Here is a 21,604-nt window from a genome sequence, read left to right as displayed (position 1 = left end):
ATACGGATTGATTCAAAATGTTTGTTCACCTCAGGAAGAAATTCTTTAGAATTTTGAAACCTGTGCCTATTATCTCCACGAGCATTGAGAAGGAAGAACTCTGACACACAACTCCATCCACGGTCCGGCATTTCCTCTGTTGCTTTCTCTGACACTTCCTAGTGACCAGGACAGTGTAGCGTCACAGCGTTGTAAAGCCTAGGAAGCAAACAAGTGAGCCAGAAAATACCAGGTCGAGTATACTGGTGGCAGTAATGAAGTACACCTGCAACTGAGGACAGGAGTAAAGCTTGGAACAGGGCACCACAAATCTTTTCCCTCATCTCAGGTTATACATTTCAGAATAATACCACCAAGGATGAAGGAGCTTCCATGCTCTGAAATCTTGAAAACATAATTTTTCTGGTTATCCAAAAAAGGTATAATTCTCTGACAGCGGGATGTATCAAGCGCCAGCCGGAAATGCGTCACATGATTGCGGGGCGTCGATGGATCATCATAACAGCTGGAGGTCTGCAGAACACCCCCGTGCCTGTCATTACGATACTCCTGTGAACACCGGCTTGTGGCCTGCATTCATAGGAGATCGTGATTTCTGCTATACATAGTAGTGCTTAACGGATATGTATAGCACAAGTGATCGAACGATTGGAGCTCGTCATTCATCGCATGGGACTATTAAATTCAGTATAAAGCAATACAAAATTTTTAAAAATATGAAAAAAATAAAAAAACACAAGTTAAAATCACCCCCTATTGCCCCATTAAAAATAAAACAATAAAAAATACACATTAGGTATTGCTGCATTCAGAAATGTATGATCTTGTTACGGCATAGTAAAAAAAAAAAATCAAAACCCCAAAATTACAGTTTTTTGGCCGCCGCAACATTGCAATAAAATGCAACAATAAGCAATCAAAACATTGTATCTATCCCAAAATGGTATCACTAAAAATGCCAGCTCAGGGCGCAAATTTACGAATATTTACAAATTTCTGAATATTTTTTTTTACCACCTAACTAAAAAACTATACATGTTTGGTATCTGCATACTCATACTGACCTGGAGAATATTATTGGCAGGTCAGTTTTACCATATAGTGGATGTGGTAAATAAAGAACCCAAAAACCAATTGTGGAATTGCACTTTTTTTTCCAATTTCACTGAACTTGGAATTTTTTTCCTTTTTTTCAGTGCAATATAAATCACCAGGTAGTGAAGGGGTTAAACAAAAGGTGTATGGTTCATTCGAAACATTATGACTTTTAAAAGACAGAAGTGGCATGTCCTCTAGCATCCTTATGACCAATTTCAGATTTATAATATGTATATAGTCCTCAAAGTGAACTTAGACTGTTTGTATAAGAAGTAATTCTTGTGTAGTGCAAACACTTTTATTACTGGAACACCTGTTTAACTTTCTTTTTCCATAAAAGTTGACATTTTGGGATTTCCAATGATACAGGTAAAAAAACACAAGTGGTGACTCGCCAAAAGTTCCTCCAGTCCACCACAACAGCTTAAATGAACATCATGAAAGACCAGAGGTAAAGCAAGATAACAGTGATTTTGCAAATGGCCAGAGGAAGTGTTACTGCACTTTAAAACGCCATCATCTTGTTGCACTACTCATCTTTCAAGTTATTAATTTTAAGCTGTTTAAGGAATTTAAAATGGATTTTTAGTAAGAAGGTGCGCTGAAATGTTTGGCTATGAAAAAGGGGGCACTGAGCATTACTTTGTTTTAGGGTGCAGTTAGACGGCCATATTATACAGATCATTGTAACGCTATTGCCTGCGCCCCTTCATGGTTACCCTTCCCCCTCCATGCAGGGACGCAAGCATACTAATTGCCCTGGCCACGTGGTGTGGTCCACGGTGTGCTCCCTGTCTCCAGCTATGTGCGCACCGCACATCCCTGTGATGTGCCTGGTGCGTACGCTCTCCCTATTCTGAAAGGGGCAGTGTGCGCATTTCGTTCAATTCCCCCAGCCAAAGGCCGAAAGGTATTTAGCATTTGTGTGCACCTGCAAGATGGCTATTGGCTTGGAAGCATCTTGTTTAAAAGGCACCCTTCCCAATAGGGAGGTGCCAAGCACACAGTGAATCATTAGTGGATGAGCTGGTTTCCTAGTGAGTTGTGAGGTCTCATAGTTTTGGTGCGGCTAGTCCTGAAACCGAAGTCACTGGTCCTAGTGTGGTCAGTGCCTGAACTTCATCCCCCGGTCTGTGTGTGGTCTGTCAATGAATCAGTATCCGAGACCTCTGTGTCTGAACATGTGCCTATCCGGGTACCCCATATATGTGGACTGTTACAGCCAGTCTCTGAATCAGCCATGTTTTAGACTCCATGTCAGTAACTGTTCTGCGGAGGATCCTGAACCTAGTAGTCTGAACAGAGCCAGAGTCCATGTCCATGTCAGTATCCATTCTCCAGAGCATCCAGAACTTAGTAGTCTGAATGTAGCTCTAGTTCTATCTGTGTGTGCGGACCTAGCCCCTGGGGTCAGTGTGCCGAGTATCCCACGGCCTCTGGGGCGCGTCATCAGCAGCTGCAGAACCAGGGACTACCTAGGAGTGGTACCTGGCGGCTAACTGCTACCTAGGCTGACTCTACCATTAGAAGCCCCAGTGAACACCTGAAAGCCGCTTAGCTATGCACCTCCAGTGGGTGCACAAACACGTGCACCATCTAAGTGCATGACAAAGACGATCACATCACAGAGCACAGACTGGCTTTTGGCTCTCCTGACTCGAGCGTGACAGCATGTATTTCTTTGAGGCTGGCACACTCAGTTCAGGAGAGCCGATGGCAAGTCCAAGTGTTGCGTTGCGATCGTCGTCCAAGTTATATGATCATCTGACTGCATCCTAATAGTCATTTTGCACTCTCAGTCTCCAGTGAATTTACTAACTACAGAAAAGCTCTGCCTTCCCTGAAGGTTGCACAGCTCTATACAGCTCTATACACCACCATGCTGTATATTTAGTGGCAGATGTCCTGACTCTGAGTATTACAACACTGTCCAATTGAACAAGACCAGGAGACAGGGGACTTACTATTTGCTAATGCCTAATAGGAGTCTGCACAACAGAGGGATGTGCACTTCACCTTTTACAAGTGTACTAGGTGTTATGTACATAGCTCTATGTGTACTTTTCATATCAATACATAACAATTGACAACATCTCTGCTTGCATTCATTCAATAAAAACTTATTATTGCTAACATCCTGAGAATGAAAATGTGTCCTGATCATGTGAGCACAATAGAAGGGATAACATTGAAAATACACTTTTGGAAGAAGGTGCCCTGCCCGGGGCACTCCATTTCTGGCAGTACGAAATTATCATTAAAATCATATTTATCAAGAATGCTGTTGGGATTCAGACAGCAGCTATTTCTCCACAACTATACCCAGGGGTGGACACTGATAGCTTGGGGTCCCTGTGCAAGAAATGTGTCTGAGCTCCCTCACTGCCCAGAATGCTGCTTATGATAAGGACAATGTGGCCATGGGAACCATGAAGCCTCAGGCAACAGGCCAGATTGCTCTTATTATTACCGTCCTGCAAGCAGGGGCATACATACAAATCACAGCGCCACATAGCAATAGTTTTATTTGAGCCTCCACACCTCTATAAAATATCTACATATTTTTTTTACTGAGATGGAGATAGATATACACTACCTTTCAAAAGTTTAGGGTCACTTAGAAATTTCCTTATTTTTGAAAGACAAGCACAGTTTTTTTCAATGAAGCTAGCATTAAATGATTCACAAATACACTGTATATATTGTTAATGTGGTAAATGACTATTCTAGCTGCAATCGTCTGGTTTGTAATGCAATATCTTCATAGGTGTATAGAGGCCTATTTCCAACAACTATCACTCCAGTGTTCTAATGGTACTTTGTGTTTGTTAACTGTGTAAGAAGGCTAATGGATGGTTAGAATACTATTAAAAACCCTTGTGCAAGTATGTTAGCAGAGCTAAAAACAGTTTGGCTGATTAGAGAAGCTATAAACCTGACCTTCCTTTGAGCTAGATGAGAATCTGGAGCATCACATTTGTTGGTTCCATTAAACTGACAAGAAAAATAGAACTTTCATGTGAAACTCGACAGTCTATTCCATGCAAGAAATTGCCAGGAAACTAAAGATTTCCTACAAAGGTGTGTACTGCTCCCTTTAGAGGAGAGCACAAACAGGCTCTAACCAGAGTAGAAAGGGAAGAGGGAGGCCCCGCTTTACAACTGAGCAACAAGACAAGTACATTAGAGTATGTAGTTTGAGAAATCAACTCCTCATAGGTCCTCAACTGGCAACAAATATGTTCACACACACACATTCATATACTTACACATTTATACATACTGTAGTGTAGTGGGTTGGTGCAGTGTGACAGACAGTCAGTGACCCAGGAAAGTTCAAAACAAAGTATCTTTTAATGATCAACATACTCACAAACAGAAAGCAAATTAGCAACTTCTGGATCGCAGCTGGGAAACCAGACAGTCCACAATGGAGACCGGTTGTGGTGGGCGACTGCATTGCCGTGTACGCTGAGGGGTGTCAGACCTTTTGGCTCCACTTGGCTCTGTGTTACTTCACACAGGCTGAGCTCTTCAGAGCCTCCTGCTCTGCACGCTTGCAAACCAAACTGACAAACTCAACTCTCTGCTGCAGGTTTTTTTTTACAAGCAACCTATGGCTGTAGGCCACTTGGAAGACCTGGCCAGGAAGGAAGCGGACCACCCCACTACCATAATGCCGTCCGCTTCAAAAGTAAAATCCCATGGTAGGTTTTCTTAAATTTGCCTTGAACAAATACCTTGCCCAAGACCAAAACTTACTTTTATTTTGCATTGCAATCACAGGTATGCCTGTGACTGCAATACACTCCCGTGGCCTCAATATGCAACTGTGTGCATCCTGGGGGACACTTAGCATCCCCCGCATATAACACCGGTCACTGCCTCACAATACACACACAGATACACAAACATACATTACATGCATACACACACATAGATACACACACATATTGTACTGCGCACACACATATACACACATGCATTCATACATACATACACACACATACATATACATACATAAACACATACATAAACGAACATATACATACATACACATACAAACACACAGATACACAAACAAATACATGCTCACACAATCATATATAAACACACACACGTATATACACATAAAAACATGCACATACATACTGAACTTCTATATCAGGTGTTCAGCTATGGAGGAGGTCTGCCACATAGTTTATAGATCAGCTGGAGAGGCTGCAGAACCCACTGTGGGGCAATGTTGACACAGTGCAGGGCAGTGAGTTCTTCTCCCTTGAACTCTAAACGTGATGCTGCTGGGAAGGGAACAGTGAAGAGAACACAAGACGCACTGCAAGTCCTGCTCTTCCTCCACTAATATCCCCTGCATGCTGTGCAGCCTGGCCCACTAACTCTATAGGTGAACGCTCATCATTGGCGCGCCATGCAGGAAGTTAAAGTCAGAAGCCAGTGAGCACTCTCATTGGCCAGCGTCTCTCTTCCTGCATGAGATGCCCCCTTTTTCAGTACCCTCCCCCCGGCTCTGCGTACCAGAAAGATTATGGGTGGGAGAAGCCTGGTATCAGGGAGCACTGGGCTCTCTGATTGAGGTGCCCCATAGTGGATGCATATACTCCTGCCTGCAAGGGTCCCCTCCACCCCCAGGCCCCGATGCAGCTGCATCCGCGGTAGGTCCGCCCCTGACTATACCATTAAGGCTGCGTTCCCATCTGCGTAGAAGAATGTGAGGAAAAAACGCATTGCACTCGCAACAATGTTATTCATTTAAGCAGTGTTCATCTGTGAGTTTTTCCTCACCTGGAATTGTGAGGAAAAAATCTCAGCATGCTGTGTATGGCCTCGTAAAACGGCTGAGACTCACCAATGCAAGTCAATGGGTGCAAGAAAAAAAAATTGCACAGCACATCGACAGTACATGTGCCGGATGATTTTTACGCACCCATCTTATAGGAAACCCAACATTTCATCAGTCAAGTACTGTATTTTTAATACCCAGCTGAGGGAAAGCCGACAGCTGGGGGCTGGTGTAATTATTCTGGGAAGATGCCATTATCCATGAATAGAGATGGGCGAACCCAAACAGTAAAGTTCGTTGTCCGTACCGAACACCTACTGTTCAAGCACGGACACTGAACATGGATTTCACTGGGAAGTCCGTGTTACTTTTCGGGTTCGGCTGCCTGAACACCGGGTGTTTGTCACGCTGTCATGTGCATGACAGCGCGGCAACACTGCTTCTGATCGGGCCCCCCATGCAAGTGAATGAGGTCCGGGTTCGGGTCTGGGTACTGTTCTGGTACCCAAACCTAAACTTTTTGCCTCTGTTCGGCAAAACCCCCTGGACCCGTACATCGAGATGTCTGCCCATTTCTATCCATGAAGCTTCCCAGCCAATTAATATCAGCCCGCAGCTGTCTGCTCCTCTGGGAAATTAAATTTGCAAATTGACTCTTTAGAGAGGAAGAGGACTTGAACTCTAGTGCCACCTATTGGAAGTAGCAATCCTATAAGTCAACATCGACCCTTTAACAAGCCTTGCAATATGACTTAGGATAAAAACCAAATCAGAATCTCAATTTGCAGACACAGTGTTTTGGGGTATTGCCCCTCATCAGTGTAAAGTATGAGGTCTGATTGGCTAGGTGAGAGGCTAAGACTGGGATCTAAGGGGTAAGGCTTCTCCTTGTAGAGAGTAACATGCAAGGTCTGGCACGCTAGTACGAGGAGACTTAAATGCCTTGCATGCACCGCTGGGATAGTAAATATGCAAATTGTCTCCAGAGAGAAGGAGGACTTGTTTTCTATAGCGCCACCTATTGGAATTAGCAATCCTACAAGTCACTATCGACCCTTTAACAAGCCTTGCAATATGACTTAGGATGAACGCCAAATCAGAATCTCAATTTGCAGACTGATTTACACTTTGTAATCAGACAAGCAAATATGATCTGGTGTATAACATAGCAAAAAAACGGGGTGTCAGTCATATGTTCACATGTATGTAATGTACAGTATATTTTTCCACTTTTGGATCTGATTTGGAATAACAAAAAAGGAAATAAAACAATCCAGTACAGGATCTATTTGATTGGAGACAAAAAACTCCTAAAATATCTTCCGTTTGATAGTAATACTGCTATTATCCAATTTTTTTAGCTGAATCAAAAATTGTAGTCTTTACAACTTTTTTGTCCATCCAAAAATAACGGAAAGCAACCGGATCCATTTTTTAAAAAAAACTTTGAAGTCTATGGGAAATGGATAATATCCAGAAGCGGACATACCATTGGTGCAAAAAGGGTAGCAGCATAGGAATCCTAGAGATAAAGGGTACCTTAAAAGCATCAAGCAACTTTTGTAACAGACACATACAGTAAAAGCACCCATGTGCTGTTCTTGCACAGGGACCGTCTTCAGTCTGATCCACCATTGATCATAACGAATGGTTCTCTGCTATGTCATCCATTAGATCTGACATTTTTTAGAACTGACCATGTCCAGAACACTGTAGTTGTTCAGAGACCCCTCTATAGTAAAAACATATCCATTACAAACAGAACAAAACAATGGATGCAAAATATTTACAAATTCTGGATTTGTTATAAAAGAATGACAACTGAAAATGTAATGTAATGTAATGGAGTTTTACAAAGTAAGGGACGATGTGATCTGGCATATAAAAGCTTAATAAGGAGTGACTTGGCACATACTCAGCAGTTACTGTTCTTCATTCAGAAGTGTGACACAGTCTTGTGGGAAAGCTGTTACCATTGCCATAGTCCAGATAACAGTCCTGTGACTGCTGCTGTCCTGGAGCCTAGAAGCTGTGAGTGAGGTAGGTCAGTTTACTCATCATGGAAGTAAATATCAAGATTTTTAGGAATGCTGGTGTTAAAAATTGTACTAATAGAAATTGTGCTGACAGGATAGAAAGCAAATTTACTGATGTAATTTCACAAAAATAGCTGAAGGAACAAAGTACAGATTGTAGAGAAACTCAACATTATAATTGATGCTCAGGGGTTTTCCAGTCTAAAAACTAACGTTTGCAGTCATTCTATGCGACCGCCGAATCATGACAGTATGACATATGCACACTGTGACGATTACCCTGTATTCGTAGACTATTGAAAGAAGCTGATGAGATTCTAGTTAGTAGATGAGCGGAGTTAAGCAAACAGCATACATGTGGTCACGTGACCGCAAACTCAAGCTGCAAATACAGGGGCATCGTGACAGTGTGCGCATTGCATGCTGTCATTATTTGACAGCCTATAGTCACATAGAGCAGACTTTTTTTTCTTCACGGAAGTATCATTTAACTATTTTCCAAATGTTAAATGACCTATTGTATGAGTCATATTATTTTTATCTATTTTCTGTTTACTCCTTGCGCTATGTCAATGAAACTTCCATATTTACTTATTAATGCCACATACAGTGGTGCTTGGAAGTTTGTGCACCCAGCAGAGTTTTCCATATTTTTGAATAAATTTTAGCTAAAGCTACAACACACACAAGGTAAAGAGAATCATGTCAAACAGACAAGGTAAAAATATTAGTATAATATATCAATGGGATGACAATCAGGTATGAGTGGGCAAACTTTTATTTATAGAACATGTGTTGTGAAGACTAATCTTCACAACACGTTTGTGGAGTTGTTTCATGGAACAAACAAAGGAGATTTCTGAGGCCCTCAGAAGAAGAGTTTTTGATACTCATCAGGCTGGAAAATATTACAAAATCATCACTTAAGAGTTTGGACTCAATCAATCCACAGCCAGACAGGTTCTCTATAAATAGAGGAAATTCAAGACCATTATTACCCTCCCTGGGAATGGTCAACAGAGATCACTTCAAGAGCAAAGTGTACAATAGTCCTCGAGGTCACACAACAGCCTAAAGTAACCTCTTAAAAACTAAAGGCTGATGTGAAATTTGCTACAAATCACCTGGACCAGTCAGACGGCTATTGAAATAATATTTTGTGGACAGTTGAGATCAAAATAGAGCTTTTTTCTTTAAATGAGATGTTTTATGCTTGGATAAATAAAAACACTGCAATGTAACATAAAAACCTCATACCATCTGTGAAACATGGTGGTGGTAATATCATGGTTTTGACCTGTTTTGCTGCATCTGAGCCAGGACAGCAAATTCTAAAGTAAAAGGTGAGGAAAACTGTTTATGAGCTGAATCCCAAGAGATTGTGAGTAATGCAGCAAGACTATGACCAAAAGCACACAAGTCGTTGTACAAAGAAAGGTTAATGAAGAATAAAGTTAAAGTTCCTATAGAAATGTTGTGGAAATACCTGAAGTAAGCAGTTCATAGAAGAAAACCTCCCAATATAACAGAGTTAAAGCTGTTTTGTAGGGAGAAATAGGCTAAAACGCCTCCACGAGTAATCAATAATTTTTAAAACAATTTGATGCAGTTATTTCTGCAAATATCACAGAAGTGAGCAGATGGTATCAGTAGTCAGAATCTTTAGTCATTTTTAGCACTTCAGTCTTACATGTAATATGTGCAGTGTTTTGCTTTACATTCTGGGTTCTTGCAATTTCTTCATATATAGAGACATCTTTCACCATCCAGTATGTACTGTATGTTATTGCCCAGCCTGTTACATCACATTCTTTTATGCTCCTTTTACAAGCAATTTTAACCTGAAAGTACAAAGTAGAGTTCAAAGAATTCAGACTTTTCACTGCAAAAGTAGTATATAAAGAATTCAAGTCTGTCCCTGCAGGACATGACTGAGATCAATGAATGGGAGCAAATTTCTATCTTATAGCACAATGTAAGGCGTGGACGGATCCCTAGTCATTGATTTGAATCTTCATTTGTTTTACAATTTCTGCTTGTTAATTGTATGTGTACTTTATTACCCTGCCTAGGTTAGGGTTAACGTGTTCCTTGCAGGGGATATGTCATGTGTATATGCCATTATGTATTATTATGTATGTTAGTAATATGTCACAAGGTAAAAGCTTTGAAAAGTCGCATTCAAGGTACCGCCATTCTTGCCCCAGAATTAGTAAAGGAAGCAGTACTTGGGTAGAATGCGGGTGGGGCGTGGTGATCCCTGTACATCAAATTCATTTTCTATGTCACGTATCTTACTCTAACATGGTCTGGAGTAAGCTTTGTGGTTGGACACACATAGTGGTGCACACCACTATGCGCCTCACCTGATTCATTAAGAGCCCTGAGCCTCTTAGTGAATCAGGAGTTTCTGCTCCAAAACGCCCCCTCATCACAAATCGCATTGATAAATCACTCACTATGTCTTTAAATTTGCTGCTATTTTTGGGCATATATGTTGTGTTAAGGCTTGGTCGATTCTTTCACAATATGGTCATGAGTCTAACCACATGGTACTGGGAAAGTTCGGCGATGGGAACCATAGTTGGAGTTCAATGGTATTTGATTGGTCCAGGATTACTACTTGAGGGTACAGCTACGCAGGAACTATGGATTGCTTCTATGAACCAAAGGTGGTCCTGAATTTTGGGACTGCATTTCCCACCATATGCAAGAGGGGTATGCTCTAACAATCTGACAGGGGATCAGTGCATGAAGCTTAGCATTCACTGACAAGTCATTGCTGATAATGAGGTCAGAGGGTCTGAGATTTATTTCTTAACCAGAAAGAAAGGATTTGAGGTAGCTATGACTGGAGATGGGGGAGTCCAGTCTGGATATACATTTGTCATGCCTTAAATAGTTGCATGGGGGACCCTGATGTGGTAGTGCAGGGTATGAAGAGGTGCTGTTTGTTATTGTCCTGATACATCTAGAACAGGATAGATAAGAGACGCACATAAAAAGTGCTATTGCAAGCTACCCAACATACTACCAGGGTGATTGGCCAAATGGTCATTTATGGAAAAAAAATGTTGCCATGGCATTTAAGTCTCTGTGTCTCTTTTTGTGTGAGACATGACTTGATACACTACTTTGTTTCTTGTTTGTGAGAGTGTGCATCTATATCCAGGTTATCCACTTTGTGAGTACTCAATTTGGAAAAATGAAGATTTAACGGACAATCTTACTACAATGTACAAATATATGAATGGACAGTACAGAAATCTTTGAGGATATTTTTACACCTAGACCTGCAGCAATGACAAAGTGTCAGCAAAATGATGTTAAAATGGTGAATTCACCAAACAAGTTTAAGGAGGCTTTGGATACCATCTTGAAAAAAAAAAAATATAATACCACAGCCTTACAGGTTATATGAATACTAGATTTTGGAGATGGGTTGTTGATCCTGGGAACTAGTCTGATTGTTGTATGTTGAGATGGAAAGGAATTTTTCCTTTATTATGGAGCAATTAGCATCTGGCTCCTGTTTATTTTTGCTTTACTCAGGATAAACATATTAGGTCATAGGTTGAACGTAATGGACTTATGTCTTCTTTCAATCTTAAAACTTTGAAACTGTTTACATCTATATAACAGTGAAAAACAAGTCAGAAGATAAACTTTTCAATCTTCGGGTTAATGAAGTTTGTTTTACATCTCCAAAACCTGAACTACAGGAATATCAACTGAACGGAGCTTAAAACACCACAGAATTGTCACGCAATGCCTTGGGTCTGTGGGTGCTTACTAAGTCCCTAGAACTAGGGGCGCACTAGTTTGTCCCTGTCCCACAGATTACTTCCAAAAGGTGGAGGTGACGGGTTCACATACCTTGTTGTGCTCCTATATTAACATTAATCTGTCCCTTCCCCTACCCATGGAGGTGGGAAGCTGAAGTGTATAGGATAACACTAACCAGACAAACGAGGGAAGACAGACAGGGATAAATGAAAATAACAGTCATACAAAATACACTCACTAAACAACAGAGTGGAACACAGGGGAGTTAAAGGAAGGAGAAACCAAATAGAAGAGGATGAGCACACAAACAAAACTCCAAGCAAAAATCTCCTGAATCTCCAAATGTCAACTCCAATCACGATCTACATCTCCAATTCCAAACCAGGCAGAAAAAACTAGCCCTGGCAACTCCTAAGTGCCAGAGGTGAGCATAAGAAATAACTCTGGCAACTCCTAAGTGCCAGAGGTGAGCATATATAGCAGGGGGTGAGTGCTAAGTAGTGAACAACCGAGACCATCCATGTATGAAAGCTCCAGGAGCTTCAACTGAACAGATTAACCCTTGAAACGATGGCAAGGAAAAACCTGCATTGTTTAATAAGATGGTGAGGTACTTCTAACCATTGCAGGAGTCTGTGAAACCAGACACCACGATCTTCTGGTCCCACTGTCGGTGCTTCCATGTGACAGTACCCTCCATCCACATGACAAGACCAGACCAACCTGATCGCATGAACGTCAGATGCTGGTACCCACATCCTCTCTTCAGTACCATAACTTTTCAGTGTACCAGTACTGAAAACACAGATGAACCAAGAATTGATAGTTAATAATATCTGAAATTCCAAATTCCCATTAACAATGACTGCGCAAGGTGGTGGTGGTGGAGATGGTTCAGAGGAAGAAATGTATTTTTTGATTAGAGATCGATGAAAAACATTAAGAATCTTAAAAATGGGTGTGAAAGCAAGGTGAAACACTACTAGATTGATGATGGCCGCAATCTTATATGGACCAATGAACCTAGGTCCCAATTGCCAAGAATGTTGTAATGTTAATGTAATGTTAATGTTCTTTGAGAACAACTACACCAAATCACCAGCACATAGGTCCAGACCCACCAAACGTCTCCAATCAGCCACACTTTTATATTTGGACCTCATCTTTTTCCAATTATCAAGAACACCTTGCCAGACTGATGTGGTAGAAGAAGAAAACTGTTCCTCTTCATGTACTACTGAAGAATGATTCCTACTGAAGGAGCAGAATTTAAATCAGTATGCCCCGAAAATAACAATGGTTATTCACATCGAATATAGCTACAGGTAACTAAGAAATCCAATCATTCTGATTCTTAGACACAAAACAACTAGGATATGTCTCAAGATCCTAGTTCACACGTCCAGTTTGCCCATTAGACTATGGATGAAAGGCAGAAGAAAATGAAAGATGGACCCCCAAACGAGCATAAAATGCTTTCCAAAATTTGGAAATAAATTGCACCACTCAGTTGGAGACAATATCAGAAGGAATCCCATGTAACTTCACAATTTTTTTTATAAAAAGTTGCGCCAAAGTCTTAGCATTAGATAAAGCGGGTATCACAATGAAATTAGATATCTTGCTGAATCTGTCCACCATCACCATTATAACAGTATTACCTGCCAACATGGGTAGATCAGTCATGAAATCTATGGACAAATGAGTCCAAAGTCTACAGGAAATCTCCAAAGGTTTAAATGCCCCAGATGGACGAGTATGAGGGGTATTAGAATGTGTACAAATACTGCAGTATTATACACTTAACATTCTGGTGCACCCCAGACCACTAAAAGCAAAGAATAAGGTCTGTGTTGGCTTTACTACCAGGATGTCCAGGCTAGACAGAATCATGATGTTCACTTAAAATTTTAAGATGGAGATACACAGGAACAAACAATTTACCTGAAGGACAGGCAGCAGGGGCATCCCCCTGAGGCTCTACAATCTCCCTCTCCAGATCAGAACATATAGTGACAATGACTACCCCTTTCTGTAATATAGGAACTGGTTCACAATAATTTCCTCCCCCAAGGAAATAATGAGATGAGGCATCCATCTTAATGTTCTTATCCCCCTGCTTATATGTAGCAAAAAAAGTTAAATCTGGTGAAGAAAAATGACTACCTCACCTGTCTATGTGTCAGATGCTTTGCAGACTCCAAATATATAAGATTTTTATGATCGGTGATTACCATGACTGGATGTACTGTCTTCTCCAAAAAAATGTCCCCACTCTTCAAAAGCCCACTTGATTGCCAAGAGTTGCCTATTAACAATTACATCGTTTTTTCAGAGGATGACAGTTTCTTTGAAAAGTATGCCCATGGACACCATTTACTTGGAGATGTGCCTTGCATACAGCCCATACCCCTGCATCAAACACATCAACCTCCACAATGAACGGCCGAATAATGTCAAGCTGTGTTAGAATCAGCGCAGAAGCAAAACATTTATTTAACCGCTTACTGCCAATGGACGCAATAGTACATCCAATAGTAGTACCCCCGCTTTGATGAGGGCTCCGGCGGTGAGCCCGTATCAAAGCCAGGACATGTCAGCTGTTTTCAACACAGTTTAAAAATCTTTATTATACTCCTAATCCTATATTGAAGCCATTGTTCTCCTGTAAAAAAAATCACAAACCAACAATATCCCATACCTGTCCGGTGCTTAGTCACGTCCCATGGCGTAAATCCATCTCGGGGGGTTAATTAGTTTACAGCCGGAGCACTGCTAATGCGACCGCTCCGACTGTAAACTACTGGGGAATGAATGGAAACAGCGCACACAGGCTCAGTGATGATCAGTAACGTCACCGCTAGTTACTGAGCATGCGCCAGCTGCTACCATTCATTCCCCAGTAGTTTACAGTCATAGCGGTCGCATTAGCAGCGCTCCGGCTGTAAACTGATTAACCCCTGAGAAGGATTTACGCTGTGAGATTTGACTGAGCACTGGACAGGTATGCTATATTGTTGGTTTGTTATTTTTTGATTTTTTACAGGAGATCAATGGCTTCGATATGGGATTAGGAGTATAATAAAGATTTTAAAACTGTGTAGCGTATTCTTTCATTAAAATACTTTGTTCTTATTGTGTGTGTGTTTATTTAACCCTTGAATAACTCTAGGATTAGTAATGCAGAGTTGTCTCATTGACACCTCTCCATTACTAACCCGGGCTTAATGTCACTTTACAATAGCAAGGTGATATTAACCCCTTATTAACCCCACTTGACTCTATTACAGGGTAAGTGGGAAGAACCGACAAAGCTCCAGAATAGGCACATCTAATAGATGCGCCTTTTCTGGGCAGCTGCGGGCTGCTGTTTTAAGGCTGGGGAGGGGGCCAAGATCAATGACCCCTTACCAGCCTGAGAATAGCAGCCCCCAGCTATTAGTGTTGCCGGGTTGGTTCACAATCAGAGGGGGACCCCACGTCATTTTTTTTTCATTCATTTTCTCCTGCTCGCTGTTGCCGGCAGAGCAGGAGAGAAGAATGACAGCCGCGTTCAGCACCAGCTGCTGGGAAACAACACTTACTGTAGCGCTTCTTCCCCGGCGGCTGTCCGTGAACAAGGAGGACAGTGTGAACTATTCTACGTGTGCACGTGTTCAGCACGTTTTGCGGTCCGTGCGCTCCCACAAACACTGACATGTCTCTGTGTTTTGCACACGGACACATGGTCCGTGAAACACGCTGACATCTGCATAGACCCATTCATTTGGATGGGTCTACGTGTGTCAGTATTTCCAGTACGTGAGGAAACTGTCACTACACGTGCCGGAGCCACTGACATGTGAAACTGGCCTAATGAATATTTAGATAATCTGCACAAGTGGCATATTTACCTTAGGATTACAATGCAATGTTCATTCCCAAAAATAATCTTTAGAGACTTGTGATCAATGATGCAAACTCTTAGGTGTTAACTGCAGTACAGTATTAATTATACTATGTATCAATATATTGGAATTACCGCTGACTAGATAAATGAAAGTCAAATACAGACTTTTAAGTGGAGATGGCTTTAAAGTGCAATAATACACTGCACTGCTGTGGGTATATTTCAAGAAGCTTTAATGGTGCCTACGCGTTTCCTGAGCTGTCCCAGCTCACTTCATCAGGGCATGATCATGCTCTGAGGAAGTGAGCTGGGACAGCTCAGGAAACGCGTAGGCACCATTAAAGCTTCTTGAAATAATCCTACAGCAGCGCAGTGTATTATTGCACTTTAAAGCCATCTCCACTTACAAGTCCTTGGACCTCGTGCAGACTGCAGCAGCTGTTTCATGCGTTTATAGGTGTTGTGACCGAAATCTCACAACCTTATCAGGTGAGTCTCTCCTTGCCTCACCATTACAATTGTGTTTTAAAGGTTTCACACAGTGGATGCGCCCTGTTTTGTTTCGTTTAAATACAGACTTTATAATATACTGTAATTCTGAAAAAACAAAGATATCTGATTATACTGTACACTGATACTGTGTTGCATATAAATGTGCTGCTATTCAAGTTTACACATAATCCAGCCATACAAAACCTTCATTAAGAAAAGTATTATATGAAAAAGCATAATCCTCTGGTATGACGGAATGTTCCCTAGAAGTATGAATGTTCATAAAGTTTAGTCCTTAGGCTGGTTTCACATTAGCGCATTTTCAGCGCGCGCACGGCCGGGGGTAGCTCCGCCCCCGATCCGGCTCTCTGCCCGGCGTGCCCGCCCCTTCCTTGTAGCGCCGCCTCCTAGCGGACAGCGGCGCCTGCGATCGGCGCACCCTATCTTTAGCATAGGGTGCGCCGATCGTGCGCAGGCCGTGCGCTAGTTGCGCTTTGACCTGCGCTGCGCACTTTTGACGGTGCGCCGTGCGCGCCAAAATCCGAAAAGTTTGATTTTGGCGCGCACGGCGCACCGTCAAAAGTGCGCAGCGCAGGTCAAAGCGCAACTAGCGCACGGCCTGCGCACGATCGGCGCACCCTATGCTAAAGATAGGGTGCGCCGATCGCAGGCGCCGCTGTCCGCTAGGAGGCGGCGCTACAAGGAAGGGGCGGGCACGCCGGGCAGAGAGCCGGCTCGGGGGCGGAGCTACCCCCGGCCGTGCGCGCGCTGAAAATGCGCTAATGTGAAACCGGCCATAGCTGGTCATTTTATTATGCTATTGTTACAACATTATGTGCTTTAATTACTGTATTTCATTGTTTTTTCGGAAGGCTAGGGTGAATTTACTTTTTAAGTAAATTGTAATATAATCAACTCTGTCTATTTTTTTTTTACAAAGAAAACAAAGTAATACAATGGAATTTTACTGCACATAAAAGCTAGCCAATACGTGAAGAAAATTTGTAGGTAAATTAGGTCCAGAAATATTTATTGGGACAGGGACTGAATCGTCGTGATTTGGGCTCTGCATGTGGAACACCCCCAGGGCTGTGGGTTGGTACAGGGCCTGTGTCTTAAAGGGATGTGTCGCGGTAGCAGTGACCCGGTCCGTGGCCCTGAGTGTCCATGTAAAATAAGAGGATTGATGCTGAATAAAGTTTATGTGTAGATAAGTTTGTGACGCCACCTGTGGTATCTGGTCAGAGGCGACCAGTGCTGCAGTGCAGATGCTCTGGGACAGATGGTGTGATGCAGCCGAGGTGTATTAGCTATCCACAGGCAGAACTATAGTCCCAGGGCAGCCGTAGTAGATGTTGAGGTAGATGGTGTAGTGTTTAGGCGAGGGATGTAGCAGTGCTGAAAGGTTGAAGCAGGAAGAAGGCAGAGACACAGCTGAATGCAGTTCCAAAGCTTTACTCACAGTTTTCTGATGCACACAGATGCCCGCGTCCGTGCCATATCTGTTGTGAATTCGCTTTCTGGCCTCCCTCTGGTTATTACTAAAGGTAGTGGAGCTGGTCAGATCGACAGAGGGGTTGCGAGTTCTCTTTCTGGGCTCCCTCTGGTGGTTACTGGAGGTAATGGAGCTGATCTGATTGACAGAGGCTTGCCACCTGATAATGATGATGATGATTGGAGATCTGGGGTTTCAGATTGGGATTTAAGACAGCCGACTCCCTCTATACCTGCTGGTGATTTGCTTCCTGTTCCTCCTGAGGTCTGATTTCTCCAGCTCTCTCCCTGCATGTTCAGCTAAGTGGTTTATTTGCTATTCTGTTTGCATTTGATCTGGTTTTGTCTATCTCTTCTTGGTGCGGGTCAGCCAGCTCCGGCTGAGGCTGTGCTGAATCACCGCCCATATGTTACTGCTTGTGCCAGTTTGTTTTGTGCCCTGATAGATTGGTATATTCTGAAAGCAGAGCAAAAAGAGACCAGAGTGCTGATATAGTGGGGGGGCGAAGTCGTGTGACTTTTTGCAGGGTTTTTTGCGTGATTGCAGACAGTGTCTTTCCTTTCCTGTCTAGTCAGTGTGGGCCCCATCATTTGCTCAGTCTATTTTCCTGCCTGTGTTAGTGTTTTCATCTTGTCTCACTGACAATATATGTTTGGGGGCTATCTATTCCTTTGGGATCTGCTCTGGGGCAGTTTAGATTTCCCCTTTCTTGCTTTAGGCTTAGTTAGCTCTCCGGCTGTACCGAGGCGTCTAGGATTATCGTAGGTACGCTCCACAGCTACTACTAGTTGTGTGGATAGGATCAGAGGTCTGCAATCCGCTTAGGTACCAACCTCTCTGGTTTTCTGTGGCTTAGCCCTGGACCTGCTCTCCTCCTCTGTGACCCATTCATGACACATGTCCTCCAGGTGAGGGGCTCAATCAACTCCCAGGCAAATGAAGTACACCTTTCCAGCACTCCCTTCAATATGTGTCTTTCCTGTATGTCTCCTTTTTAGCGCTAATCTGAAGTGCTTTCAGTTATGAATCACACTCAAGTTCCTCTTTCTGTCTGTTACTTAGAACTCCACTCGCATGACAGGCAGCTGTAGCCTACTTCAGGGATCACTTACACTTGTGTCCTGGCTCACACACGTTGCTACTGTGTCGTTGAGTCTTAGATGGGAATTGGGCATTTACAGCATCTATTTTCTAGCTTCTGCTGTAGGACTATTAGCATCCACACAGCCTTGGATACCAGCGCCCGGTTCCTGGCGCTTAAGCTTGGGGAAGGGCTTTGCTCTCGCCCCAGTCCCCCGCTCTCCTCCACACGTCCCGTCCCTTCCTCCCCTTCAGGGGGAACTCTCCTACTCTTTTCTTTCCCAGCAGCTCTAGCCAACAGGGAGCTGCCGCATACATGTCCTCTCACTGCTTCCCCTTCTGGAGAATTGTCCTAACTTCCTACAGTTCTCCTGCTCTCAAACTTAGCTCCACCCACCTCCCAGCACCCTTCATGAACCAAGCTGGGGTCATATAGGGTGCCCTGCTGTTCTAAGGTGTCTGTGCTGGGTGCAGGTATGGGGTCTGGTCAGGTGTCTCCATCTTACCTGGATAGTGGGATACAACACCTCAGGAGGAGGTGCAGTACCTCTGTGGCGACTGAACCCTCCGGAGCACCACACATGCCACTATGTTGGATTGAAAATATAATAACTGAGATGCAGATGAAGTGTAGGCTTTCAGGTTTAATTAACTCCTTATAGACTGAACCGCTTTGTACGTTAATGACCAAGCCTCAATTTTAAAATCTGACCAGTGTCACCTTATGAGGTAATAACTCTATAACGCTTCAACGGATCCCAGTGATTCTGAGAGCTTTCAAATTTGCAGAAAATTCCACAATTTTCAAACTTTTAATTCTTATACCCTTTAACCAGAGAGTTATGTCACACACAATAGTTAATAAATAACATTTACCCCATGTCTAATTTACACGAGCATAATTTTTATAGCATAACTTTTTTCGTTAGGAAGTTAGAAGGGTTAAAAATTGATCAGCAATTTCTAATTTTTCCCCCAAAATTTACAAAACCATTTCTTTAGGTACCACATCAAATTTGAATTGACTTTGGAGGGCCTATATGACAGAAAATAACCAAACATGACACCATTCTAAAAATTGCCCCCCTCAAAGTCCTCAAAACCAAATTAAAGAAGTTTGTTAACCCATCATGTACTTCACAGGAATTAATGCAGCGTGGAAGGAAAAATGAACATTTTACCATTTTTCACAAAAATGTTACTTTAGCTTCAGTTGTTTTATCTTCACAAGGGTGAAGAAAATGGATCTCAATTTTTTTGTGTGCAATTTCTCCTGAGTATACCGATACCACATATGCGGGAGAAAACTACTGTTTAGGCACATGACAGGGGTCAGAATGGAAGGAGCATTGTTAGACTTTTTGATCACAAAAATGGCTGGCATCGAGACAGGTCACAATGTCGCATTTGGAGAGTCCCTGATGAGCCTAAACAGTGGAAACATCCTATAAGTTACCCTGTTTTGGAAACTAGACTCCTCAAGGAATGTATCTAGATGTGTGGTGAGTTCCTTGAACCCCCAAGTCGCATTTTTCCGATAAAAATTTTCTTTTAGCCCCAATTTTTTTATTTTCACAAGGATAACAGGAGAAAATGCACCATGCATTAGGTTGTACAATTTCTCTTGAGCGCGCCAATACCCCATATGTGGTTCTTCCTGGCGCCGCTGGAGTGGCAGCCTGTTACAGTAGCTCCTTCATTGCTCTCCTTTTTTCTCTATTTTTTCTATTTTTCCTTTCTCTGTTATAGTTACTCCAAAGTACATTGCACTATGGAAAACCATAAGTGGACCTGGACCTTCGATGGACTTTTTACCTTGTTTTTACTTGGATCTATTGTGTTGGGAAATCCAGGAACTGAAAAAGACCCTATTGTCTACTCCAGAGAAGCTATACTGCTGCTTAGGGATACAGCAAGGCAGCATGCTGCTAATAGACCAGAGGATATTCTACCAGAAATAAGAAGGACTAAGAGAAGAGGTTGCAGAGCTGGAGCCCTCAGGAAAGCTAGAAGAAGGCGCTATAGACCTGCTCTTCCCTCCGTCATTATGGGCAATGTGAGGTCACTCGGGAATAAGATGGACAAACTGTCGGCGCTGACCAAACATCATCGGGAATTTAGGGAGTGCAGTATGTTGCTGTTTACAGAGACCTGGCTCACCGAAGGTACTCCGGACACTGTTGTCTCGTTGGATGGCTTTAAACTCATTCGCGCGGACAGGACAAGGGAGAGCGGTAAGAGGAAAGGCGGAGGGCTGGCGATATTTGTGAATGATCAATAGTGTGACTCTAGGCATATCGTGGTCAAAGAGCAAACATGCTGTAAGGACATTGAGCTATTAGCTGTGGGCATGAGACCTTTTTATTTACCGAGGGAACTATCGCATGTAATCATGATAGCTGCATATGTCCCCCCTTCTGAGAAAGCTGATACCGCCACTGAGGTCCTACAATCCACAGTGAGCATGATGCAGTCCCTTCACCCCCAAGCACTCCTTCTGGTTTCGGGAGACTTCAATCATGTGTCTCCAGCATCCATACTACCAGGTTGCACACAGTATGTTACCTGCCTCACTAGAGACAGCAAAATATTGGACTTGTTCTTTGCCAATGTGAGAGGGGCATATGCCTTGTCAGCCCTACCACCCCTTGGAAGATCGGATCACAACCTAGTGCACCTCCAACCCGTGTACAAGCCACTTGTACAGAGAGAACCTGCTGTCACTCGCACAGTGAGGATATGGACTGAGGAGAGTGATGATGCTCTGAGAGACTGCTTTGAAACAACCACTTGGATGTGCTGCAAGATTCCTATGGTGATGACATGGATGGTCTCACACACTGTATAATGGACTACATTAATTTCTGTGTAGACAACACGTTACCCACAAAAGTAGTGAGGTGCTTCTCTAACAATAAACCATGGAT

At 42.8% G+C, this 21,604-nt stretch overlaps 1 protein-coding gene across 3 annotated transcripts in view; it reads left to right on the top strand.

Moving 5' to 3' along the window:
• Window positions 1-21,604, top strand: part of LOC141087762 (pendrin-like) — a 323,429-nt gene that overhangs the window by 57,798 nt on the left and 244,027 nt on the right. The window contains exon 1 of one of the 3 annotated variants that reach the window (XM_073573561.1): window positions 7,843-7,939. The exons of the other annotated variants lie outside the window; for them this stretch is intronic. The gene's annotated coding sequence lies outside the window, so the exon portion shown is untranslated. Of the gene's footprint in view, window positions 1-7,842; window positions 7,940-21,604 lie in introns of those variants that run through there. 3 annotated transcript variants of the gene reach the window in all.

The sequence above is a fragment of the Dendrobates tinctorius genome, unplaced genomic scaffold, assembly GCF_039654945.1.
Source record: "Dendrobates tinctorius isolate UK_male_01 unplaced genomic scaffold, ASM3965494v1 ptg000035l, whole genome shotgun sequence".
In the NCBI taxonomy this organism is placed as follows: domain Eukaryota; kingdom Metazoa; phylum Chordata; class Amphibia; order Anura; family Dendrobatidae; genus Dendrobates; species Dendrobates tinctorius.
Note: the sequence above shows the minus strand (reverse complement) of the source record. Positions and strands in the feature narration are given on the sequence as shown.